The sequence below is a fragment of the Vicia villosa genome, linkage group LG5, assembly GCF_029867415.1.
Source record: "Vicia villosa cultivar HV-30 ecotype Madison, WI linkage group LG5, Vvil1.0, whole genome shotgun sequence".
In the NCBI taxonomy this organism is placed as follows: domain Eukaryota; kingdom Viridiplantae; phylum Streptophyta; class Magnoliopsida; order Fabales; family Fabaceae; genus Vicia; species Vicia villosa.
Window position 1 is genome coordinate 31,419,506 of NC_081184.1, and position 7,784 is coordinate 31,427,289.

Below are 7,784 nucleotides of genomic sequence, written 5' to 3' on the forward strand. Positions count from 1 at the left end.
TGCATATTTAGCTACGAAACTGCTAAGGATTTTTCGTAGCAAACCCCTCACTACCAAAAATAACGAACAGCACATGGATGCCAATAGGAAAGGCGCAACCCCCTGATTCCACTCGTTTTGGTCACGCGATCTCAATGCCAACCCTGCCTTACCCCTAATTTTATCCCTACTGAAAACCCCCAAATCCAAAACAAAACCCTAACTCGGCCTCCCATGGCCGAACATGATTTACGCCCCCAAACTTAAAGAAAATGATTCAGAAACGTCCACAGCAATGACACAAACTCAAACATACAATCAAATTCACATGAACATGCGTATAATATGCTAATCGATTCAGTTTTTAAAACTACATACCTTGGCTATTATGGAGAAATTCTGGGGGTGCTGAAGCTGATAAACGATCCAAACACGTTCCAGATTACTTGAAGAAGCTTTGGAAACCTTTAGTTCTCGATGAAAGCCCCCAAATTCTCCAAAAACCGAATTCCACTTTTTTATGACTTTTTCGGTTCTTGCAACTTTTCTTCCCAGAATTTTCGTCCTCAACCCTTATGCCTCTCTTTAGTACTTATAGGGGGATCTTTAGGTCAAGAAAAAGAACCAAAATAGCCTTTGAATCCAATCTTGCTTTTTTTGAGAAATTTGATTTTCTTACTTGAATGCTAAGCTACTATTTTGGCCAAGATTTGATTTTATTCTTCTTTGATCCCATTACCCACGAAATTACATCATGTTTACCATTAATATTGATTGGATTTTGGCCTATACCAATATTTTAACATAATATTTGATTTTACACTTAATTAAATCATAAAAAATGAGATAAAAAATTATATTAAATCAAATAATAGGTTAAATTTCGTGGCATTTTGTTTTGGGCATGCTAATGACTTGTGGACCAAGTTTGTATTATAAAACCATAGGCCCATTTGCAAAACTTCTCCATTTGAACCCTCTTTTTCCACATTTGGTCCCTAAAAATCTCCTAACTTTGATCAAGGCATATTTCACTCAATTTTTAAGATATGAAGGAGTGCTAGGACTTTTTGGAAACCTCAAGATGTCCTCTATAAGCCACTTTGGAACATATTTTCCATTTGGAGCTTTTATCTTGATCATATCCTCTTTGCAAAAAAACTGCTTTTGGAGACTGCTTAAAAAGGACCTGTAATCTTTTGCCTTGTACCTTCCAAATGAAGCATTTCTAGCCTTGGCTTGTGAGAGACAAAGTTGTAGAGAATCCAATTTCCTTCAAAATAGGCTTTGAGTGGGGAATTTTTGATGTTCCATGTGAAAGTTATGCCCAGTCAAAGTTGGGTTGACTTTCTCCTATAGAAACCCTAATTTGAACTTTTTAGATTGGTTCATCTCTGAGTTTCTATTAATGGAATCATGATCAATTTTGATCAAATGATGGATATACATCCCCATACTTGTTGTTTTGACCCATGCTTAGAAGTTTGGCTCATGCCTTGACTTTGATTTTGAATCAGCTGATTGTAGATTTGGAGACTGTTTGAACATGTGACTTTTGGAGTGGTGCCTTGACCTTTGCCCTGGGGTTAGATTAGATCATTATGAGCCATATACCCTTGATTAAGGAGCCTCATCTCATTGATCCCTCTTAGAGGAATCTCAAACCCTAGCCTTAGGAGGCTTTTGACTAGGAGTGCATCTTGAATGGAGCCCTATCCTTTGAAACTTTGTGAGTGAAGTAGGTAGGGCAAATTTTGGGGTATGACAGCTGCCCCTGTTCAATATTCTTAAACCTGAAGAGGCGGATAGGCTTGTTTGCCTGTTACGACCTGAAGGTGGAAGATTATTGAACACTGAGAGTACCCTGAAATTTGCTGGTATTGTGGAGTGTGAAAATAGATGTGTTGCTGGAAAACATGGTGCCATATCACTGCCAAGGGACTAACATGATAAGACGTAACGCGTGGGTTACGATTTTGTTGGGTGCCGTTATCACTGCCGTGACAAGACGTAACGCGTGGGTTACGATTTTGTTGGGTGCCGTTATCACTGCCGTGACAAGACGTAACGCGTGGGTTACGATTTTGTTGGGTGCCGTTATCACTGCCGTGACAAGACGTAACGCGTGGGTTACGATTTTGTTGGGTGCCGTTATCACTGCCGTGACAAGACGTAACGCGTGGGTTACGATTTTGTTGGGTGCCGTTATCACTGCCGTGACAAGACGTAACGCGTGGGTTACGATTTTTGTTGGGTGCCGTTATCACTGCCGTGACAAGACGTAACGCGTGGGTTACGATTTTTGTTGGGTGCCGTTATCACCGCCGTGACAAGACGTAACGCGTGGGTTACGATTTTGTTGGGTGCCGTTATCACTGCCGTGACAAGACGTAACGCGTGGGTTACGATTTTTGTTGGGTGCCGTTATCACTGCCGTGACAAGACGTAACGCGTGGGTTACGGATTTTGTTGGGTGCCGTTATCACTGCCGTGACAAGACGTAACGCGTGGGTTACGATTTTTGTTGGGTGCCCGTTATCACTACCGTGACAAGACGTAACGCGTGGGTTACGATTTTTGTTTGAATTTGAACTTGAGAGTTGAGTTTGGAGATTGGATTCGAGGGAACCCGAGCTTTTGTCTGTAGAATGATGCTTTGCGAATGTATATGCTTATGATTTGTTGTAAATGTATGCATGCTTATGCAGACAGTACATATGTGAATGTTCATGAGTATGAATATGTATGACGAACTCGATGCTTTATCTCCTGTCACCCATTGGATTTGTTTGGCCTTTGAGCAGCTCCATGGTCTTATCTTAGATCGCCTGAAGTTAGTATACTGGGGTATTGCGGTGCTTTCGGGACCAGGCTTGTATTGACTACCGGAGATGTCGTAGTTTCATCCCCTTTTAGCTTAGTCTGTTAGTTTGTAAGTTTCTTATTTTAAGTTCAGAGTTTAAAGTTTATAAGAAACAAATTATCCTTTGCACTTGGTGTTGAAATGATGAAAAGATAGATATGAAAAGGAAAGACTTTTATTGATTGTTGCCTTGAATTGGCGAGTGTACATGAGAAAGAAAAATGACAAATAGAAATGATATTAATACTACTATCGCTCTTTTACCATCGAGGGCCCCAGTAATCCTTTGACTTCGGAAGTTAATGATTGCTCGATTTCCTATCCTTTACGAATTGTCTTGGGCTCGTAGTTTGAAGTCTTGCCCCTGCTAGGCATAGTACTTCTTGACTGCATCTGAATTGATCGGATGTGTTAACTCGTCTCCGTCCATGGTGGTAAGGACGAGCGCTCCTCCTGAGAACACTGTTTTTATGACATATGGCCCTTCGTAGTTTGGTGTCCATTTTCCTCGGGCGTCAAGTCGGGGTAGTAGGATTTTCTTGAGAACGAGGTCTCCTTCTTTGTAAGTTCGAGGGCGGACCTTTTTATCGAACGCCTTTTTCATTCGTTTTTGATAGAGCTGCCCGTGGCACAAAGCTGTCAGTCGCTTTTCTCAATGAGATTAAGCTGATCAAAGCGGGTTTTTACCCATTCCGATTCTTCTAACTTTGTGTCGGCTAGGACTCTTAACGATGGAATCTCCACTTCGATAGGGAGAACTGCTTCCATGCCGTAGACCAAGGAGAAAGGGGTTGCCCCTGTGGATGTACGTACTGAAGTTCTGTAACCGTGCAGGGCGAAGGGAAGCATCTCATGCCAATCTTTGTACGTCTTCACCATTTTCTGTATTATCTTTTTGATATTTTTGTTCGCGGCTTCAACAGCGCCATTCATCTTAGGCCTGTATGGTGAAGAATTGTGGTGTTCAATTTTGAACTCTTCGCATAACTCCTTCATCATGTTGTTGTTCAGGTTCGACCCGTTGTCGGTAATGATTCGACTTGGGATCCCATATCGGCAGATGAGGTTATGCTTGATGAATCGAGTAACCACTTGTCTTGTTACATTAGTGTAGGAAGCAGCTTCGACCCACTTGGTGAAATAGTCAATAGCAACCAATATGAATCGGTGTCCATTAGATGCTTTGGGTTCGATCGTACCTATCATATCAATTCCCCACATTGCAAATGGCCATGGCGAGCTTAGTACGTTCAGTGGATTTGGTGGCACATGAACCTTGTCAGCATATATTTGGCATTTGTGGCATGTCCTTGCATGTTGGAAGCAATCGGCCTCTATTGTTAACCAGTAATAACCAGCTCTTAGTATTTTTCTTGCCATTGAATGTCCATTTGCATGAGTCCCAAAGGTTCCTTCATGGATCTCCTTGATAATCTCCTTGGCCTCACTCTTATCCACACACCTTAGCAACACTGAATCGTAGTTTCGCTTGTACAAGACATCACCATTTAGGAAGAACTTAGATGCCAACCTCCTTAGTGTCTTTTTGTCAATCGTGGAGGCGTTTTCTGGATACACTTGCTTCTCCAAGTATTCCTTGATGTCATGGTACCAAGGTTTGTTATCAGCTTGTTTCTCAATCGTGAGGCAATAGGCTGGTTCTTCAAAGTGTCTGACCGTTATTTGCGGTTCGTGATTAGGCCAGTTTACTTTGAACATGGGAGGAGAGTGTTGCCAACGCATCAGCCATCTGGTTTTCTTCCCTCGGGATATGATTGAAAGTGATAATGTCGAACTCAGCCATTAGTTCCAGTATGAGGTCTCGGTATGGGATTAGCTTTGCATCTCGCGTATCCCATTCTTTATTGACTTGGTGGATTACTAATGCTGAATCCCCATATACTTCAAGTAACTTAATCCTCAGATCGATCGCCGCCTCGAGACCCAATATGCATGCTTCATATTCAGCAATGTTGTTGGTACAGTCAAAACACAATCTTGCAGTGAAAGGTATATGACGATTGTCAGGAGATGTCAAGACTGCCCCTATGCCATGTCCTAATGCATTTGAGGCTCCATCGAATGTGAGAGTCCATACCAATCCTGGTTCGGGCCCTTCATCGGGTCCGGGCATTTCATAGTCCCTGACCCAGCATGATATCCTCATCAGGGAAGTCGAATTTCATAGACTGATACTCTTCAATGGGCTGGTGAGCTAGATGTTCTGCCAATACACTCCCTTTGATTGCTTTTTGGGTGACGTATTGGATATCATATTCTGACAGTAGCATTTGCCATCTAGCAATTTCTTCCCGTGAGAGCCTGTTTCTCGAACACGTATTTCAAAGGATCCATCCTCGATATTAACCATGTGGAATGGTTCAGCATGTACTGCCTTAGACGTTTGGAGGCCCATGCTAGGGCGCAACATGTCTTTTCCAATGGTGAATACCGGGATTCGCAATCAGTGAATTTCTTGCTAAGGTAGTAAATAGCGTGTTCTTTCCTCCCTGTTTCGTCTTGCTGCCCCAGTACGCATCCCATGGACCTGTCGAGGACAGTGAGGTACATGATCAACGGCCTTCCTGACACCGGGGGTACGAGTATTGGTGGTTCTTGTAGATAACGCTTTATAGTTTCGAAAGCTACTTGACAATCGTCATTCCACTTGATTGGTTGATCTTTTCTTAGTAGCTTGAATATGGGTTCACACGTAGCAGTTAAGTGCGAAATGAACCTTGAGATATAATTCAAGCGCCCTAAGAAACCACGAACCTCTTTTTTCTGTCTTCGGGACGGGCATTTCTTGTATGGCTTTTACTTTGTCAGGATCTACCTCTATGCCTCGTTGGCTTACTATGAATCCCAGCAACTTTCCTGATCTCACACCAAATGTACACTTGTTTGGGTTCAACCTTAGCTTAAACTTCTTCAAGCGTTCAAACAACTTTTGTAAGTGTGTGAGATGCTCCTCTTCAGTATGGGATTTAGCGATCATGTCATCTACATACACCTCGACTTCCTTGTGTATCATATCATGGAATAGTGTGACCATAGCTCTTTGATATGTTGCCCCCGGCGTTTCGCAATCCAAAAGGCATTACCTTGTAACAGAAAGTGCCCCAGGATGTCATGAAGGTGGTCTTCTCCATGTCCTCAGGAGCCATTTTAATCTGGTTATATCCTGAGAATCCGTCCATGAATGAGAACACTGAAGCTTGTGCGGTGTTGTCCACTAGTATGTCTATATGTGGCAGCGGAAAGTCGTCCTTTGGACTTGCCTTATTCAGGTCTCTATAATCAACACACATGCGTACCTTTCCATCTTTCTTAGGTACTGGGGACTATATTGGCGATCCACGGCGGATATTCGACTACGGCAAGGAAACCTGCATCAAACTGCTTGAGTACCTCTTCTCGGATCTTGTTATCCATATCGGGTCGGACTCTTCTGCGTTTTTGTCTGACAGGTGTACAGCCCTCTTTGAGTGGTAACCTATGCACGACGATGTCTGTGTCCAGCCCAGGCATATCCCGGTATGACCAAGCGAATATTTCCACATAGTCATGGAGGAGTTTGACCAGTGTTGCTTTTATGCCCTCGTTCAGTGTTGCCCCCAATCTTGATTTCCTTGGGTTCTTTGTCGGTGCCCAAGTTTATGATTTCGATTGCCTCTTGAGGAGGGAGCATGCTTTTGGATTCTCTTTCCATTAGCCTTGACAATTCTTCTGGAAGTTCCTCGTCTTCCTCATCTTCTTCCTCAGACTGATTAGCGAGAGCCTCGAATTTATATTGAGTTTCAGCAGTATTATTATCGGTGATGTTAGAAGGTGATCTGCACAAGTTGATTTTTTTGTCTTTTTAGTATGCAATTATGTTTGTGCTTTTGTTTTATGCAAGAAAGTTATTTGTCATTTTGAGAAGGTGAATGCAAGAGCGAGACAGGATTTTGATACCAAACGCAAACGAAAATTTTATTAATAAACTTGGATCTTTGAAAGTAAAATGGGGCCCTTACAAACCAACTCTATGCTTCGGGCGAGGCATGAGCGACATTGTTTTTTATTTTAATAACTTGAAAGGAAATGAAACACACGACAGAAAAGCAAATTACTTTGAAATGTAAACTATCTCCGGTATCTCCAGGCTTGTCCAATTTTGAAGTTGTTCTCCTGGCCTGATCATTCTGATGAAATTGGACGTTCCTCCATGCTAGATATCATGGATACGTGCTCATATCCACCTGTGACAAAAGTTTGTGTGATCGGAGGGAACCGTTGCTCTTCCTTTGCAGCCTTCTTTGTGGATTGGTATCCTAACCCCAGACGATCTTTCTTCTCTTGCACTTCTAGGATCTTGCCCCAGCCTTCCATCTGTGTAGCTTGCAGGTCTCTCCAAGAAGTCACCGCCCTTCGAGTCTTCTCAATTGGTAGTGTGACAGCAGTGGCAATCTCAAGCGCTTGGAATGAAGTCTCTAATGCCTTTTCTCCAGCCTCGATATACCGGTACGAGTCTAGATTACTGACGAATATGTCCTCCTCCCCACTGATAGTTACTATAGAGTTTCCATCCACAAATTTCATCTTCTGGTGCAGAGTAGAGGTGACTGCCCCAGCAGCATGGATCCAAGGGCGTCCCAGCAAACATGTATAAGCAGGCTCAATCTCCATCACTTGGAAATTGATGCAGAAGGTACGAGGGCCTATTACCACAGGGAGATCTACCTCTCCAAATACTGGACTTTGCGACCCATCAAAAGCTTTGACCACCAGACGGCTTGGTCTTATTACTAGCCCTTCCAGATCTATCTTGTCTAGGGTAGCTTTTGGCATCACGTTTAACGACGACCCTGTGTCGATCAGCACTCTAGATAGATGAGCTTTTCCCACATTGCATGGAGATATGCAGGGCTTTGTTATGTCCTTTCCCTTGTGAGGGCAA